Raw genomic sequence first — 20450 nt, forward strand, 5'->3', positions numbered from 1 at the left:
GATTTGTCTCAGAAACAATGTATGTGTGAATGGAAAGTATGAGTAAGATAGCTGGACAATTCAAATGGTAGAACGTATCTAATGGTCCGATGAAATTTGGCCCGAGATTGAGAAAAGGAAAGAAATTGATTTCTGTTTTAAGAAATCTAGAAAAGGAAAAGAAGCTCGAATACATATCAAAAGAACTGAGATATCCAAGACAGTGTAGACTCGCATATTTAAATATGCCGAAGACAAATTTAAAAACCAGTTAAAACAAAAGATCAAAACACAAATTTAATTTAAGTTGACGTTAGTTCAAATTAAATCCACTAACTTTATAAAAACTCAATTTAAGCTTTTATTAACAAATAAAACGAACGAAATTTTTTCATCCTAATTTTTGGAAAACTTTTTCTTAAACATTCCGAGAATCGGAATGTTACAGCAGACGTCCCGAATAGTCTACGGCTCCCTTCGTTTTTTTACTCCGCATATAAGATTTGGTTAAAGTCAAACTACACAAAGTTTGACCAAATTTATATAAAAAAATATGAACATCTACAACATTAAAACTATATAGTATGATAATACGTTTCATGATGCATCTGATAATATTGATTTCATACTGTGAATGTTTATATTTTTTAATATAAAATTAGTCAAATTTTATAAAGCTTGACTTTGATCAAACTTATGCGGACTAACGGAGGGAGTTGTTGTTTCTGCTTTAGATTAAAAAAAGTATAAACCAGCCAAGTTGAAATAGACTGTCCTTGCTTGTTTATTTATAAAATGGATCCAACTGCCTTTGCTCTTACCGACAGCTGTTTCTTCTGAAAATGACCTGCCCCGTGACGTGCCGCCTTGGCAGCCACAAACCCTCCCCAAATCCCCAATTAACCGAGAGTAAACAAATCTGCCATTCTGTACCCACGACTACTCTTTCCCTCTCCCCTCTCGCCTCCGCCTTCCCTCCGACTTTTCCCTCGCCGAAAAACCAATTCCATGCTCCAGCAGCACGCAACCTCCAATTCTCCATTATAGTATTGCTGTTCCAGCCGCCTCCATGGAATCCGCGGCCGTCTGCAGATCCTTCACCAGCCGCCTTTTAGGTCCGCCTCGCCTCCCGCAGCCGGGAATGCTTGGTCTCGGGCGCGTCTGGCCGCCTGCGCCGAGGGTTTGAGGTGAGTGGAAGATCCTGGAATTTACCGCTTATTTTTTCGTGGGGAATTTCCTGTATCTACCAGATCTCGCTCGTGTTTGCACATCCGTTAATCGTTCGACATGGATCTGTGTTTTAGTGGGATAGGAAGTAGAGACATCGGCCGACATTTCATGGATAGGTTGATATGAGTTCGTCAACACTATATATACACTGTATATTGCTATTTTTTGGAAAAGGAATGGTTTTTATTTTGCATCTAGACTAGATGATTCACGCAACCATAATTCATTACATGTGTTTCCTAAAAAAAAGAGAGTTACATTTGGAGTACTGGATGTGGCAACCATCGGCGGAAGCAACCATGACTATGAGAACAAAGTGTCAGCAAAGGCCTAAGAACGATAATTAGTCAAACCAAACCAGTAAGGCCAGAACAGAAACAGCAAAAACACCCCGGAAGGAAGTCAACACCTTCATCTTCCAAAGCGATGCCTTCAACAATGAAATGACACATGTTATGCGACGATGTTGCCTGATCCAGCCAATGAAGGATTTTCATTCTCAAAGGTACAAGGCAAAAACTAATCTCGTGTGTAGGCACACCCTGTTCTGCCATGTTGGATGAACTCGTTGTCATACCTTAGGCTGCACGAATGAGGAAGTGACGCCACATCTAGAGGACACACCTAAAGTGGAAGCTAAACACGTCAACCTGAGTGCACATACCATTCTTCTCGAGTCCAACCAGTGAAGACCAGACTGTCAACCTTGAAGAAGATGCCTTGAGCAAAAGAGATGGCGTGTGTCCGTCCTTGTTGGATCCGACCAGTGAAGGGTCTGATCATGGGTTTCAACCTGGAAAAATCATGGATCGGTATTTGAAGCACCAAAAAGGCAAAAACACAACATCGTATCCAATTGATTAATACCAGATTGTGTTCCGTGAGCTGTGCCACCCACATGCCTCAACCAAAACCACCAGGATTTCCTCTTAACAAGTTGTGACACGAGGGGAAGACATTGAACTAGACCAAGGCGACAGAGGAGAAGCCTCTCGTCGACGTCGGGAGCAGATCGTAGGCCACGGCAATGGTTTCGGGATGAGAGGATGTGGTGGTGGCTCCTTCAGAGGGAGCCCTAAGGCGCCCCTGGATAGCGCAGAGGCGCCTAGGGAGCATTTGGTTTATACATTGTGTACATTGTTGTGGCACGCTTTTCTAGATGCAAGTTCTGCCTGGTGGGAATTATTTGTTCTAAATAGAGCCTAGTTTGTGTCAATAGCTTCTTATATACTACCTCTGTACCAAAATATATGACGTTTTATATTTTGGTATGGAGGGACCACAAACAAAGGTCAGAAGCTGCCGTCGATTTGTGTAATGCTTATTATTTTATTCGCTAATTTGTGTCGAGAAAAGATATTTCTTGGCCAGCAAAAACAGGGTGTTAAGTTATCTAGATGCCTTATATATACACTTACTTTGCATCTTTTGATCATTGTGAAATATTTTGATCGTTGTAATATTTTTGCGCAGTTATTGCATGTGGTGGCACCAAGCATGAGGCGACAACTGCATTACTTGCAAGGAAGTTACAAGTAAGAAATACATACTGTTATATTGTACATGATGAGATTGTTCTTTATTCTAGTTCATATTTGTGGTTTACTAAAAATTTCTGGACAACTGATTATTAGCTACTGTATTCCCAAATGTTATATAAGCTGAGAATCTTGCTGGAGACTATGTAGGTTGGATATCATAGTTCTGTGTCAAATATTGCGAAACTGAATCAAGAACGAAGTGGTGAAACCTGACCATAAATTCCTTACATACAACCAGAATACACTAAGGGATCACTAAGAACTCCGGAACCTGTAAGAACTCTTAGATCCTTGCCCTATACAAGAATCTAGGTCTGAACAGTACCCTAGTGTCTAATCCTGTCGAACACTCCAATTGCTTACACCTTTTACTTTGGGTGAGATCCTGACGCCTTGTGGTTTCCTTGTTATAAGCGAACAATTATAATTGGTGTATGGTCCTCTTGACCTCTGAAGAGATATTGGCAATCAAGATTCTACAAAAGCCCTTATAAAGATGGCACCTAATATGATAAGATATGTGTCACTTTCCTTAACATGGTGGAATAATCAATTCATCATACATCCTTGTATTCTTGCATATTTAGTTCCTCTGAACAGCTGAAGCACTAAGAGTTTGAGAAAAAGGGTGTTTAAATCTCTTTTTGAGTTGGGTCTCACTTTACATATATATTGCCTTCCCATTTGCATTTTCCTTTTCTCTGTACATCATTTTAAGGTTCAAATTGTCTTTATAGAGCTAATCATATGGCTGTGTTTATATTCGGAGCAGTTAGTTTTTCTAGTTCTGGACCTCTTGTGCTGCTCTGCATTCCATCCTTTTGATGTAGTGGACTAAGTTAAAGATTAATGCGGATATTTGGCACGAAATTGTAGGGCGCTATCACATTAATATCACTGGCACCTCTTGATCCACAGATCTGTAGCTTTAAGAAAAATGTCAATTAACTATTTTTCTGATATTATGTGAATTCTTCTGGAAGTTTGTGAGTCAGTCACAACTTTATACCTTGTTGCGTAGTCATATGTTTTCTTTAGTGTGATGTTTATTTTCTCTCCGACTTCCATATTTTCCTTGTGAATAAGGTTTCTTGGTAAGGAATTGACATATAAAGATAGCAGCATTTTTATATATGATACCATGTATCGAAGTGCATCAACAGCAGGGTTGACCCTTCTACTTAGGATTTGCTAGTCCTCCATGGCATATTGAACTGACCCTGGGATAGCTACCCCTCTAATCCCACTGTAGGATTGATTGCTTGGGGATATGTGCCAACATTGTTTAGCATCTGCCGTCATGCAGGTGTATAGTAAACTATAGATTTAATAAAGTCTCTTAGAGCAACTCCAACGCGCCGACCCAAACGGACGTTCACTTTGTCCGCCTTTTGTCCGTTTGGGTCGGCCGTCCGCTCGTCGTCTGTCCTGTTTTTCATTTGGTCGGCAGTGCGCCCAACGCGCGGACACATTTTCGCCCGCGCGGCTGGCTTGCCGTCGTTTTGCAAACATAAATTCAAACAGAATACAAACATTTCACATGGTTACACAAGCAAACAAACATAGCATAGTTCACAAGCCAAATAAATATAGCATAGTTCACAAGCCAAATAAATATGTCAAAGTTTACAAGTCAAATAAAAATTAAATTGTCTCAAATACTTAAAAAAAGAAGATACATCTATTGGTTGCCAGCGTGAACCCACATATGGTCAACCAAATCATCTTGCAGCTGAATGTGAGTTTCCCAATTACGCATTTGATGATGAAATTGGGTGAACTGTGCAAACGTTCCCACTCCTCCATGCTCAGGCACAACATTGTCACCCTGAAATTGAAACCCTTGGTTGTAGATACGTTCCGGGTGCTCATCTTCTACGATCATATTGTGCATCATCACACAAGCACTCATCACCTCCCACAACTTCTTGGTTCCCCAAGTTCTAGCAGGATACCGGACAATGCCCCACTGAGATTAGAGAACACCAAAGGCACACTCCACATCCTTCGTAGCACTCTCTTGCTCTTGTGCAGATCTCCTCTTCTCTCCTACAGGGTTGGAGATTGTCTTCACAATAGTAGTCCACTGAGGATAGATACTGTTAGCTAGGTAGTATCCTTTGTTGTAGTTGTGGCTGTTGATGTTAACATTCATCGGCGGGGCAGTTGCCTTCGGCATGCCTTGCAAACACCGGAGAGCGTTGAAGCACGTTGAGATCAGTGTGCGATCCGGCCATGCCGCCTTGACATGGCCCCTATATTGCCCCTGCCAAGCAGAAGGGCAGTTCTTCCACTCCCAAGCATCCTTGGGAAGCCCCTGGTGGCATTCATTTGGCATTCATTGCCAACAAGCGGGCTGTATCTGCAACGTTTGGCTCTCTCAAGTACTCAGGGCCAAACATTGCAATCACAGCCTTGTAGAACATGTACATGGACTCTTGGCATGTGGACTTGCTCATATGGATGTACTCATCAATGAGATCACCCGGAACTCCGTATGCAAGCATCCGAATAGCTGCAGTGCATTTTTGATAATAGGAGAATCCAATCTTTCCAAGGGCATCCTCCTTACACTCGAAATACTTATCGTACCCGACCACCCCCTCTCGAATACTGTTGAAAAGGTGCCTAGCCATGTGGAAACGCTGCCGGAATTGGTGATGTTTGAAGAGAGGGTTGAGTGTCTTGAAGTAGTCCTTCCAAAGAAAGAAATGACCACTATTTCGGTGGCGATTCAACGCCAGTGTCCCGGGATCAAGCCCCGGAACAACGGCTGCTGACTACTAAGGTGGTCATGGACGACCAACACAGCAGCCACCATCTCCTCATTGTCGGATGAAGAATCAACCGAGTCGCAAAGAAATTTGTGGAAAAAGAACTTGTCGGCGGAGTCCATTTGTACCTTGTGGGCAAACCGTCGAACAGCTTGCGGACGTCGTCGAAGAAGCAGGCCCGCAAAGAGACACGCGCCTGCCCTGTACCAGTGGCTGCCTTGGCGATATACAATTTTTTTTGCTGCCGTGGTTCATACACAGTCCACCCCTATTCGGATTTTTCGTGCAGATTCAGCTGGTGAGTATATCTCCCATGCGCTGCGAGGGTTCCTTGCTGAGCAGGGTACCCTTACTCAGTTCTCTTGTCCTGGTGCTCATACTCAGAATGGTGTGGCTAAGTGCAAGCATCGTCACCTTCTTGAGACGATGCGTGCCATAATGATCACCGCCTCTCTTCCAGGCTGAGGCTGTTACCACTTCCACCTATCTCATCTACATTCGGCCATTTGCTGCTCTACAGGATGGTATTCCTCTCGAGCGTCTTTCTGGCCGTTCTCCTGATTATTCGGCGCTTCGTTTGTTTGGTTGTGTTGCTATGTTTTGCTTGCCCCTCGTGAACGCACCAAACTGACCGCTCAGTCTGTTGAGTGTGTCTTTCTCGGATACAGTGATGAGCATAAGGTCTATCGGTGTTGGGATCCTATCGGTCGTTCGTATTTCCCGGGATGTGACCTTTGATGAAGTCCCGCCCTTTCTACCCGCGTCCATCCTCCTCGGCCTTCTCCACATATGACATCTCTTTTCTTATGTTTTCGGATACACCTCCCTTTGTGCCCAGTATTCCTACTCCTCGTCCCGCTGTTGCAGATCCGACCCCGTCCTCTCCTATAGTTTATTCTCCTCCCACATCGCATGACTCTCCACCTTCATCACCGACACCTTCCCCTTCTCCACCTTCATCACCGGTACATTCTTCGTCACCACCTTCAGTGGTTCCACCTCTTCCCTCCTTTGCTTTCCATTATACTCTTCGTCCGCGTATTGTGGATGAGTCTACTGATGTCCCCTCTACTTCTAGTGTGTCGTCTTCCTCTCAACCGATTTATGGTCTTTGTTCTCGGCCTTGTCCACCCCTTGACAAATATTCTCCTTCTCGCTATGGTCTTTCGACCATTCTTGAGCCAACTTCTTATCGAGATGTTGTTGTTCATCTTGAATGGCAGTTTGCGATGGCTGAGGAGGTTGCTGCCCTTGAGCGCACCGACACGCGGGATCTAGTTTCTCTTCCTCCCGTTGTTTGTTCCATCACTTGTAAGTGGGTGTACAAGATAAAGACTCGCTCTGATCGTTATAAAGCTTGTCTTGTGGCTCGTGGCTTTCAACAGGAGCATGGTCGTGATTATGATGAAACTTCTGCTCCTGTGGCCTATATGACCACTGTCCACACACTTCTCGCCGTGGCCTCTATTCGCCATTGGTCTGTGCCTCAGCTTGATGTGAAGAATGCCTTTCTAAATGGTGAGTTGCGTGAGGAGGTTTATATGCAGCCACCACCTGGGTATTCTGTTCCTGATGGCATGGTTTGTCGTCTTCGTCGCTCTCTCTATGGCCTTAGGCAAGCTCCCCCGTGCCTGGTTTGAGCGCTTCGCCTCTATGGTGACCGCAGCTGGTTTTTCCCCAGTGCTCATGATCCAGCATTGTTTGTCCACCTTTCTGCTCATGGTAGGACTCTTCTTCTTCTATATGTTGATGACATGATCATCACTAGCGACGATTTTGAGTACATTGCCTTTGTTAAGGCCCGTCCCAGTGAGCAGTTCCTAATGTCTGATCTTGGTCCTCTTCATTACTTTCTTGGGATTGAGGTTTCCTCCACCTCTGATCCCTTTTTTATTTCTCAAGAAAAGTATATCCAGGATCTTCTTGCTTGTGTGGCTCTTAGTAATGAGCGCAATGTTCGGCTTCACGCTTCTGATGGCGAGCCCTTGTCTGATCCGACGCATTATCGTCATCTTGTTGGGAGTCTTGTCTATCTTGCTGTCACTCAGCCCGGATATCTCCTATCCTGTCCATATTTTAAGTCAGTTTGTTGCTGCTCCCACTTTAGTTCACTCTAGTCACCTTCTACGTGTTCTATGATATCATCGTGGCACGATCTCTCATCGTCTGTTTTTTCCCGTTCCAGCTCGTTACAGCTCCAGGCCTATTCAGATGCTACGTGGGCTAGTGATCCTACTGATCGCCGTTCACTTTCTGCTTACTGTGTTTTTCTTGGTGGTTCTCTCATTGCCTAGAAGACGAGGAAACAAACTGCAGTTTCCCGTTCGAGTGCAAAGACGGAGTTACGAGCTATGGCTCTTCTGACTGGAGTGGTGACTTGGTTACGATGGTTACTCGAGGAATTAGGCGTTTCTGTTACTACATCTACCACCCTCTTGTCAGACAGTACATGTGCTATCAGTATTGCGCGGGATCCCGTGAAGCATGAACTTACCAAGCATATTGGTGTTGATGCTTCTTATGTGCGCGCTGCTGTGGAGGATCATGTTATTGCTCTTCAGTATGTGCCTTCTGAGTTACAGCTAGCAGACTTTTTCACGAAGGCCCAAACTAGAGCACAACATAGATTTTACCTCTCCAAACTCAGTGTTGTGGATCCACCATGAATTTGAGGGGGGTGTTAGAGTTATATTACTGATGTCTTTGTCCTTTTGCATTCTAGTCTCTTGGCATCCTCTTATAGCCTTTTGACATCCTCATGTATGTGTATATATGCTGGCTTTGGCCTCCCAATATACAAGTTGCTTTCATAACATAAGCATCCGTAGCTAAGATATCATAGTCGTAGCTAAGATATCATAGCCTTTTGTAGTTTTGTTTTAGTTTGTACTAGAAGATACGGCATGCCTGTAAACATCTGTAGCCAATATACCATTGACTATTTGCAGCACAATGTATCTTGAGAAAGGTCCCTATCCACATACGATGCTAATGGTGAATGAATGATACTAATCAGCACGTATAATGGTACCATGTGGTGGCGGTTCACGGAGATCCGTATGTACGAATAGGCGTTGGATCATCGGGGGAAGCTACCCCCTAGGATAGAAAACCCACTCTTGAAAATAAAGTTGCAGGAACCTATGAGCTACCACCTTCATTCTGACACCGTGGAGGCCCATTTCAAGTTGGTTCACCAAAGTTTGGAGATCACTTTCAGTTAGGCCAGATTTTTTTCTACCATCAGTTGCCTGTACTGTATGCGTAGAACAGAGTTATTCCTTGGGATAAATTGATTTGACGAAACATTCAAGCTAGTTAAAAAAACCATTGTACCATCCTATCTAGAAACCACTGATTGATTCTGTAAGGAAAACTGCTTTGCTTTCCGATGCTGAATTCCCTTGTCATTTGAAATGAAAAGGTTTTGTCCGTGGCCTGGTTGCAATATTTCAGTTTTGTTTGAGATAGTGCTTATGTGATTTTGTTGTGATATCTAAATAAATAGGCAACTTTGAAAACCATTTGCTTTACACTAATATGCCATTTGACTCTTTTGCAGAATATATGGGTCATCATAATCGTGACTTTCTTGCAAGTTGTGCAGTTGCTGTCTCAAGCTTGCTGACTCCGTTTGCCAGACCGCAATGCGAAATAGGAAATTTAGTCAGGTACTCTCTCTTGACCAATAAATCAATTTTCAGATGCATTAATAACTAGGTAACTACATGAACATAATGTTTGATGGCAGAGGTCCCTTTTTAACCCTCCCTATTATGTTTTTGGTTAAACCTACTCCAGTTTTAGCGAATGAATGATCATATAAATAAGTTTGAGGAAGCATTCGACTCTAAACTATTCACTCTTGTAAGTACAGCATCATGTTTAACTCTTTAGTTCTGGTCTTCTACTGCCACAGTTTGTTAACCACTCTTAGCTGTATATAACGTACTAAAGCAAACAACGTGTTTTGGTTCTGTCCTTCTACTCCCACAGTTTCCTAACCACCCTTTGGTTTGATACAATTTGTTTTTACCAAATTTTGGCATTGTCCATGTAATTTTGTCCCTAGTTACGGCTTGTTTGATTTAACGCCAAGGTTAACTCATCAAGATAGCGTAATGCAAATAATGTGGCAAAACAAGTTGGATTTGATTTGTAGCCTACCAAATCCAAATTTTGGTAAAGCAACTTAGCATAGCACCTGGTTAGCCACAAAAATGTCAGCCATTTTTTTGCTACTAACCATTCTCTTTCATTTGGCTTACCGTCAAATATAAAGGCGAGAGAATTCCTTATTTAGCACCCCTAAATTTTGTTTCTTATTTGACACTGAAAACTTTTTTTTCCTATCTCAACACCAAGTCTAAATTTTGTGCCCTTTATGACACTTCAGTCCATTTTCCCATCTAACACCGTTAAATTGCATGTAAAAAGACACTTTTGCCCTTCATGTCATATGTGACCAAATTTTTAATAGATGTTAAATATTAAAAAAAACTCATGTCTAGCTCAACTGGCCCCGCAGCCGTGCCGGCAACTACTACATGCATCTATGATCACCAGGAAATGCCTAAATGATCCAATAAATGGTTGAATTGGGCCACTTATGTCTTCTTAAATATGTTCAAGGAAATTGGGAACGTATTCTTAATTTTGAGGTAAGTTGGATTTATAATTTTCTTATTTAAAAATCATTTATGTGCGACGTTTGGCAGAGATTTAATATATATAATGTGATCCAAATGGTAATGTGGTGTAATTTTCAAGTATTAGTTTATCATATCCGTTGTTTCGACTAAAAGTAAATATTCAATGTTATTTTCAGAACTTGTTTCCAGATGTAAAACTTTAATCGGATATCTCTATACTTAAAAGAGTACTAGTGGATTAAGGATACAAGAGTGCATCCTAAGTTGCAATGGTTGTATCCACGGGAAGAACAATTATGTGTCTACGAGAACCTCCAAGTGATGCACCATGTGAAGTCATGTTGACATTTTCTTTTCTCTTTGGTAAGGTTATGGAATAAATTTTATTTTCCCTAGTATTGTGTTAGTGGTGTATATATTCACTAAACAAGGTTCTTCCATTCCTCTGTTTCCATATGCCGCTGCACCATCATCCACTGCCATGCTGAGGTGGTGGAGATTAGCAGGCAGCAGTCTTAATGGCGTTGATGGGGAGGTGTCTTCGCGGTGCTGATGGGGAGGTTGAGACCTCGTGGAATCCATGTTCTCAGGCGGAGGCTAAGTTGGCGATTTGTCACTGCAGTTGTGAATCAGCATAAGAGATGGCACGCTTAGGTGCCGAGGGCCTCGCTAGATCCAGATGGATTGTAGGAGCCGCAATCTCGCTCGCCACTCTGCGGGGGTTTGTCAAGGTTGATGGCGAGCCTCTACAGGGTGATGTAGTGGCTTATTCACTCTGAGGGGGTTCTAGGCGTCGGGCGCGGCGGACCGAGGCGCTGCGGCGGGGCGGCTTCGGCCTGGAGTGCGGGCGCTACCACAACGGTGAACCGGGGGAGAGGCTCCGGCAGTGGAGCCAGGCATGGCTTGGCGTCGCCAAGAGCAACGAGGTCGTTGCCGCTGGCCTCCGCGCCACGAGCCGGTGGGCGAGCCCGGCATGCCGGCGCTGGACGCGTGCGCGCTCTGCGCCAAGCGGCTGGCGCGCGACAGCGACGTCTTCATGTATAGAGGGGACACACCCTTCTGTAGCAAGGAGTGCCGGCACGAGCAGTTGCAGCTCGACGCTGTCTCCGCCAGGCAGGCAGCCCGGAGGCTGCAGAGGTTCTCGGCCGGAGCAGAGTCCGGGCGTGCACACCATGGGGTGTCCGTCTCGAGCTAACCGGCGAGAGCGCCATGGTACATACGGTGCCTGACGAAGAAATGTTACTCCGCTTGTGCCAAAGAGATTTGCGTGCACGAAGCCGCTGATGTGCAGTGATAATTGATCGAGCAGAGCCAGAACGAGGAGACTTGCCTTGCTTGAAGAAGGAAGACGTGGCTCACCGGAGCTGCTCACGGCAGGCCGGCGCTGCATGTGTCGCCTGTCAAGTGATTTGGGCATAAACACAGCAGAAAAGGGGCTGGATTGGATTGGATTTGGGCATAGGTGACGTTGCATAGGCGCTGCCACATCCACGGCCACCGGCAGACGAGCAGCACCACCAGAAGACTGCCTCTGCCACAGGCGCCACAGCTAGCCCCCGCGCGTGCTGGCCGGCCGCCAGATCTGGCGAGCAATCAAGCCACTGCACACCGGCCCATTGCCCACAGCCACCCACCGGGAGGGGATCCACCACCACGGCACGGGACTCCGCCCCGGCCCCCGTGCGCCGACGAGCAGGCGGCCACCGCCCCAGCCGTTGCAGCAAACACGCCGGCGCTGCCAGCCAGGAAGTGGCTGGCCAGCAGCCACCGCGGCTGAGGAATGAGGATAGGAGAGCAGCGCTTGGGTGGTGTTAGGTGGATGGAGAAGAGAAGGGCGGGCTGCTTGGGTGGTGAGGTAGCAGGAAGAAGACGGAGGCGGAGCGGCGCCTGAGTGGATGAGAGAAACGGCGATGTGTGGATAGTGGACTGTGGAAGGGGCACTCAGTGGCGATGAGTGGGGATTTTGGGTGCCTCGTGCCTTTTTTTAATCAAAAATGTATCGGAAGCTGCTGGATGCGGACGTGCTCATCCCGGCCGGCTGGAACGGGACCAGAATGTGGTGTAGATGCAAGTACTAGGCATTCCTGCTGAGATTGATATAGTACTCTCTCCGGTTTTATTTAGTCCGCATATTAGCTTTGGTCAAAGTTAAGATTTGTAAGTTTTAACTAAGTTTATAAACAAAAATATTAATATATACAATAAAAAATCAATACCATTAGATTCATTATTGAATGTACTTTCACATCATATAGATTTGTTATGACAAATTTTTATATATTTTTCTATAAACTTCGTCAAACTTTGCAAAGTTTGACTTCAATCAAACCTAATATGCAGACTAAATAAAAACAGAGAGAGTATTAACCACACCAAGATGAGTAGTAAGTACTGTGGTATTCCTGCTGATTGAAGTTTGGGATAGTCTGCTAAATTGAATTGTTCAGAGCTATTCGTGGGTGTATATCAATCAAAGGATCGGTGTTGTTCAGATAGATTCTGGTTTAGTCCATTGCTGCAGGATTAAAAAAATTTGTACAATTCGTTTTTAGTTCATATTTTGCTCATTTTTCGTTAAAAAAACAAATTTCGAATTTCAAAAATTTGAAATTCATAATTAAAAAAATGTACAATCTCAGTCCTTTTCGTCCGAGATTTTCCAAAAAAAGTCAAAAATCAAAAATTCACTTCATTCAAGGACAGTAAATCTTTCAAAACAAAACACAAAACCTTGGCTCGATGCTATGCGTGCTAGCACCTATTACAATTTTTTTAGAGAAAGTGCGGCAACGGTGACCTGTTTCGTCCCACACGCCGGGAGGGAGGAGCTCTTGCCTTTACAACATTATTAATAAAACTAAAAAGGAGACAAACAACATTCATAGCTGGATAAGGATTAGGCAATGTTGTACTAATGTATAATATATGTACACAGGTTAGGACACACACAGAAAACTCAAAAAATATGTTTCATATCTGACTTATAAACTATACTTTTCATTACACCTTTTTACACCTTTTGTGGTATATAAATTATTGAAACGTCACTAATTTAATTTATTGGGTTAGAGCATGTGCTATTTTTTTCTTCTCCCGTTGCAACGCACGGGCACTTTTCCTAGTACCTAGTAAAGGATGGTGTGTTTCTCTAATATTTTGGTCCGTCCACACGGTAGCGGTAAACACACGTGTCAGTTTTTTTTGAGGGGTACTCGTTTCAGTTAACATACAGGAAAAATAGGGAGCAACTAGTTAACAAGTGCTCCTTTGAGAGCCTCGCAACGATCATCGCCACTTGGCGCGCTCTTAGCCATCCGACACGTGTCGCCCTCTGGATGTTTCCTCCGAATTTTGTTTTTTCTTTATTTTTTCGCACGCGTTTTCGGCTTTTTAAACGGTTTTTTTCCCTATTTTTTTCGACGTTTTGGTTTTCTCCCGGTCTTCCTTAGCTTTTCCATGAAAAAAACGCGTTTTCTTTTTTGTTTCTTTCGCGAAAGTCACGGTTTTTTTTCTGCAAGAGGCACGGTTGTGCTTTAGCGAGAGTCACGGCCGTGCCTTTCGGAAACAAAAAAAAACGCGTTTTCTGCTTTTTTTCTTTCGCGAGAGTCACGGTTTTGCTTCCGCAAGAGGCACGGTTGTGCTTTCACGAGAGTCACGGCCGTGCCTCTCGGAGAGGGAAAAGCAAAACGCGTTTTCTGTTTTTTTTCTTTCGCGAGAGTCACGGTTTTGCTTCCGCGAGAGGCACGGTTGTGCTTTCGTGAGAGTCACGGCCGTGCCTCTCAGAAAGGGAAAAAATACGCGTTTTCTGTTTTTTCTTTATTTCGCGAGAGTCACGGTTTTGCTTCCGCGAGAGTCACGGTCGTGCCTCTCGGAAACGAAAAAAACACGTTTTCTATTTTTTTTCCTTTCACGAGAGTCACGGTTTTACTTTCACAAGAGGCACGGGTGTGATTTCGCGAGAGGCACGGGCGTGCCTCTTTCAGAAAGGGGAAAAAACCGCGCTCCCTGTTCGGTTTTTTCGTCAGGTTTTTTTCATGAAAAAAAAGTTCATCAAAACCTATCAACATGGGATCTAGTTTTAAAGATCTCGACGCGAGAAATTCAATGATAAAAACGGTTCGAGATTTGAACGCAAGGTTTAAAAGATAAAACATTTTAAATAAATGAATCTACGAAAAAAGAAAAAACTCTCAGGTTGCGACAAGTGGCGCGCTGCATGTGCGTCACTTGTCGCAACCTGAGAAAGTGGAGTGTTCTTTGTAACGAGTATTCCTAATTAGTGATTTCGCTAAAAAATACTTCATATGTTGTCACTCGGCTGGGCCTTCACCTGGGCCATGTAAGCCGATTTGCTGGGCCTCCACCTAACGAGCTCATCACTCGGATGCCAAAAGACAGAATTTGTTTATTAATTAATAATCCTATCTGATTCTCAGAAAACTGATCTATCTTGCTTTCTTACACAAATTTCCTGATTTATATCCGCCTATGAGTAGCAAGAAGTCAAGAATCAACAAGTTGACCAACCAACACACAAATGATATGGTATGGAATGTGTTTACTTGAGAGAATCGTAGAAATTAAATTCATCCGTGGCTAGATTAACAAAGAAATTAAGTTCGTTGGTGACTAACACATACTTCCTCCGTTCAAAAAAGTTTGTTTTTGAAATGGATATATCTAGCATCAAATTAGAGATAGATACATCCATTTAAGAAACAAATTTGAGACAAATTTTTTGAGACTGAGGGAGTGTGTGCCAATGAAACATTTCATGGGAATCTAACCAAAGAGAATGCATGCATATAAAAAACTTTTTTAGAAGGCAACTCCACCCTCCCATGCTTGAGCAATGGAGTAATATCAAATCTATAGTGAGGACTTGGCCGATGCCTGGCGAAGTCGACCAAGTGGTCTGGACCTTGGGGAAGAAAAGTAGGTTTACTACGAAATCTGTTTATGAATATTTGGAAAAAAATGTGGCGGGGGCAAACTATAAGTGGATATGGAAAGCAAAAATTCCACTTAAAATTCAAATTTTCCTTTGGCAACTGTTTCAGGACGCTATCCTAACTAGAGATGTGATGAGTAGATGAAAGTGGCTGGGAAATCCTGCCTGCTCCTTCTGTGCGGAGAGAGAAACATCCCAGCATCTCTTCTTCACTTGCCCTGTGGCCAGAGTCCTCTGGAGGACTGTAGGCTGTGTACTGGGCACGGATCTGTGTCCAAGTAACATTTGGCAGTACTATTCATGGGCTTACATGTTTTTACCTGATGGGGAGAAATTTTATACCTTTGGTCTAGCAGGTTTTTGTTGGGCGATGTGGATTAATCGTAACAGTGTTACTTTGAGTCTAAACAGATGAGGTCGCCTTTTGATGTGGTTTACTCTGCATGTGGTTTTCTTACCTACTGGGCAGGTTTGATGACAGGAGATGATCGAGAGATGATGGAGCGCGGAGCCAAGATGCTGAGGACCAATGCATCGAACATGATGCGGATCTGTGCAGCGCCGGAGGGAACCTCAAACTGAGAGCTGAAGCGTTTGCTGCTGATAGATAGTTCGTTTGCTCCTGCGTGAGTGCTTAACTATATCTGGAAAAAATAGTCCTTTCGCCCCTGTGTGGGCTCATGGTTTATGTCTGGAGTAACCCTCCTAAAACTTGTTGGAATTCTCCTGGTTAGAGTTAGTCGGCTGGTTTTAGGGTGTCGTTGGATTTTCGCCCCATGGTGAGCTGTTCGATGACGAGTGCTTATTGTGGGTTTCCCAGCGGTGCTTTGAGCTCGCTTCCCCTTTCTAGGTCTCCTTTTGAACTCTTAAAACTATTTGTATTTCCGTTATGCTAAGTAATGGAAAGGGGTTATGCCCGACTCAAAAAAATAAATAATTTCAAAGTGGGAAAAGCTAGAAGCAAGAAAACACGCATGCATCTACTACTCCTATAAAAGAACGAGAGGGCGAAGAACCAAATCATCTCATCCATCGAATCATAGAATCGGATGGACTAAACCACCCCAACAACATCAAACACGTTTTACACTTTAATTACTCACCCTGCCACTCCTAAACTCCTGCTTCCCTTTCTGAAAAACTGCTATCCCGATCTCACGCACGATTCTTATCCCCCGCCGCGCACAACTTCCCCTCCTCTCACGTTCGCACGCATAGGAGCTCTCCATCCCCAACCTCCCTCCTCTCCCGCTTGGTGCCTCACCTCCCCGGTGCCCCACTGCCTCCTCCCCTCATCGTTGCCCTCCCTGGCGCCCGCATCCCGCCCCTGGCATGCCGTCCGCCCCACACGCCGCCCCTCACTGTTGGCCCCGACGTCCTATTGGAAACGAATGAGGAACCGCCGCCGCAGCCCCGCCCCAGCCGCTGAGGCCTGAGGTTTGGCTCGTCCCCGCCCCGCCCCGCTGCCGGAGACGCATCCCTCGAGCACCGCCCGATAGCCAGAGCTCCGCGCGCGAGAGCCACAACGCCCTAGCCGGCCAGGGACGCGCTTCCCCGCCCCAGTCGCCCCCGGAAACGGACGCCTCGGCCAGCCGTGGGCGCCCTGGATGGGCTGTGGGGTTGGTGCGGCGACCGCGTGGGAGGGGCCGTCGGGCCTATAAATACTCTACCGCCAGGTTCGATCCACTTAGCTCCTGCTCATGTCCATTCCATCAGATTGCACACTTGGCTTTTTAGTAGCTTCAACTATACTTCACTATTAATCTGAAATTAAGTGCAAAAAATATATTATGATTCACCTTCATAACACGAAGCTGGAACCAACTGAACATTATGTGAGCCGATTTCATCATCATGACTACCTGTATAATCTTGTATGATCCTTCATCACAAGCCAGGGATTCCTACTACAATGGCCGGCCTCTGATTGTTGGTGACATGGTTGAAAAAGTTAATCAGGGGAGCAGGAAATCTCCGTCCCCGCATATGAGCTACCGCCAGCATCCGCAACGCCTGGTCTGCCTAGCGACTCGCCGCCCCACCCTGTCCGACCACGTCGTGCCTCTTGCCGTCGGTTGACATACCCTCGTTGTTACCTCCAGCTATTTTCCCACCTATATTACTTGCAACTTTAGGGACTGCTATAGGGATTGCTCAACTGGATCTGCACAATCCAACAAAAGAAATATGCAAAGTGTTTGCATCTGCACAATCCAACAAATAATATCTCAGGCTGCTCCGTTCAGATGACACAGGTACAGTGACAAGTACTTTTATCCACATTAAATTACTGACAATGATTGACTTTGTACCTAACATGTGGTGAATATTTGGTTTCAGATGAGCAGCACTGAATAGCATCAAAGCAACTAAATGCATCTTCTGAGAAGAAATGACTCCGTGATAGAGAATGATACTCAATGATGACAGCTGAACAAAGGGATGCGTACTTGCACAATAACCGTGAGTATAAGAAGTCCAAACACAAGGGCAGTGATCACTTTTAGCACTTGAGGGGTCCAGTAGAGGTATTTCTACTTTCTTGCCCTCAAAAGAAAACAATGGACAAGTATGCTGCTTATTCACTTTCTTTCTATAGGTTAACACATTTATAACAAATTAACAATATCACCAGGCTGAATATTTGTTGGTTCCAATATTTTAAATTTAGTTGACCTCATGAATTCAGATTCTTGAGGTTTGTCTCTTCAAGTTGTGATTGACTGGAAACAGGGTGTAACAAAGAAAAGGACTGCAATTGTGCTCCTATTGCTTAATATACCGAGTGAAAGTAAATACAACGACCTACAATATAGAGCTTATGTGCTTTGCATGAAACTGAATGCATGGCACTGAACATACCTCTAATCTCTTATGTTATATAAGTAAGCACATGATTGGGAGGATTGATATCCATCTTGGTTCATAAATAAATAAATTTTGGCAACATAATTTGGGAGATGCCTATCTTTTGCAGCATGGAAGTCGGATAGTCAACATGTTCTAGATCAACAAGACCCTGAGCACGTCTTGACCCTAACAGAAAAATAGAGACATCCCAAGTGATAATAGGAAAAGGTAGACTCGGCTCCTCCACTCATGCTTCTTTGAATCTCTACAAGCTAAGTTCAGTGCATGGTTCTCTGAACTACAACCTAAATTCAATACATGCTTCTCTGAATGTTGGCCTGCCAATTGGTATTATATTGCAGACTTCAGAGGATTGTATGCAGGTCATTTATGCCAATGGTTTCCTGCTTTTTTATGTTTTTTTTGGACTATTTGAATGTAAGGACTATACATAATATCTTTTTTACTGTTCTAGGTTGAAGTGTTGGCACGAAGAAACATAATAGGAATTTTATGAATATTGTGCCTTACTGTCAAGATGAATAACAGTCGACTCAGATAGTGTGTGATTATGTTTCTCCTAAAGCTAGCTGACCAACATCTGAACGACTCTGACTGCTGCGTACAAGTCCAGCTATAAGGATCTAAAACATTGTGTGGAATTCCGAAAGGTCTTTTCCTATACTGCAAGACCCTGTTTGGAACATGATGATTTCGTGAATCAACAACAACACTGTTTCCAGTGACTTTCAACAACTACATCGTTTCCAGTGAAATTCAGCAACAACTACATTGTTTCCTATCATCTAGGAATATAAAGGCTTTGATTTTTTTCCCAGTATAGTTTAGATTTTCAGGGAACACTTCAACCAAGACATCGATGAAGCAAAGAACTTGATTACAAGGTACAATCGTGACTATCAATGCCTAGCTATTTTTCGGACTTGACTAACACAAAGGGTGCAATCTGTAGGTTCAGGGAGCTCCTATGCTTTTTCCGAGTAAAGATGACTTTCATGCTAGATTTTCTTTCAAGATAACAATAAAGCCTAGGAGCATCCCTGTCCATGGAACAATACTGGAGTGATATAGTGCAACGGTCTTGCATTTCTCAATGCCTCTATCTTTATTTTCATTGTTATCGTAATTCAGTGTGGTATTTAGAAATTTAGAATCCTTGTGCTATGATGTTGTGTATTTTGCAACCCAATATACTCTCCTGTTAACTGAATGTGATCGTAATAATTCATTTTTAATCGTTGGTTTATATGCTTGTGGATGTCTGATGTGAAGAAGCAGAGCTTGTTTTGTGGATGGATGCATTGGTTTATGTTACCAGCCTTTTTGATTTGTTCTTAGAATATGGAGTTGGTTATGATGAATGACGTGCTCCACTGGGAAAATGTATTCAGTGCTCTTTTTTGTCTGTCTATGTTCTTTCTTAGATATGTTTTGTAATATTAGTCGAAACGTGCATTTGCTCGTGCATGCTTACTAGTAACAATCAAAGAGGTGCTTGTCCTCGATGGAGGCAAGCTAGGAGTACATACATGATCCGGTTCAACTGCCGCTTCAAGTGCGACTCTTTTATCTTTTTGGGTAAAACAAAGAGGTGCGACTCAATAAATCCTTCGGGGGTCCAAACAGGCTGCCAAATTTATCTTCAAAATCAATTCTTCCTTAGTTAATTATTAATCATTTTTCATTCTTTACGAGAAAAACAAGTCTAGATCTCGGTGCTTGACTACCTGCCGGCTGCCAAATTTGTGCTTAACAATAATTCTTTCGGAGTCTAAGTGTTGGATTATTAATTCAATTTTTTTACGAGAAAAAAAAGTCTAGATCTTGGAGTCCGCCTACATGCCGTCGTCGAGTGTCACTGTTAGATATTGTCATAACACGCTGATGAACGTTTTGATGGACACACTAATTTTCTTCCCGTTGCGGCACATAAGTATGTGTGCTAGTACCAGTATAAAAAGATCCGAAGAGGCAGACCCAAAATCTCAGCCATCAAACTATGTCAACAACGACCTACATTATTTCAATGGCGAGTGCTCAACATATTTAACATGCAATTAATATCATATACCAAATATGAACATCTATGTTAATCACATAATTAACACGTACTAGGGTTTAGACACGATCAATTTCCTCTTCAATATCAACATAAGGCTGGTTGTAATAGGGAGTATCATATACTAGTATCATACACTAGTATCATACATATGATACTAGTAATATGATACCACCTTCGTAATGCATAGTATCATAAGTTATAATATTACGTTGCCTTATTAATTGTCATGCATGACACAAATTAGTACATTTAATATGACTAGCAAGATGCCATGACACAAATTAGTACAACATTTAATATGACTAGCAAGATGCCCATGCGTTGCACGTAACATCAAGATGCATTTGTATGAGTAGTTTATCTTATGAGAGAAAATGATGAACGAGGGAA

General features: G+C 43.5%; 1 long non-coding RNA gene across 11 annotated transcripts; it reads left to right on the forward strand.

Annotated features, from left to right (window-relative positions):
* The first annotated feature begins 883 nt into the window (after positions 1-883).
* Positions 884-19244, forward strand: LOC125518796. 11 transcript variants are annotated; one of them, XR_007288134.1, is made up of 11 exons: positions 885-1166; positions 2683-2744; positions 2889-3023; positions 9087-9195; positions 10053-10185; positions 10353-10539; positions 15597-16803; positions 17026-17382; positions 17468-18205; positions 18453-18882; positions 18951-19244. It is a non-coding gene; the product is annotated as an uncharacterized LOC125518796 (long non-coding RNA). The 11 variants fall into 11 exon arrangements; XR_007288133.1 differs by having other exon boundaries at positions 2898-3023; XR_007288124.1 differs by lacking the exon at positions 2889-3023 and having other exon boundaries at positions 886-1166; positions 17468-17655; positions 18105-18205.
* Positions 19245-20450: the final 1206 nt, after the last annotated feature.

This window comes from Triticum urartu, chromosome 7, assembly GCF_003073215.2.
Source record: "Triticum urartu cultivar G1812 chromosome 7, Tu2.1, whole genome shotgun sequence".
NCBI lineage: Eukaryota > Viridiplantae > Streptophyta > Magnoliopsida > Poales > Poaceae > Triticum > Triticum urartu.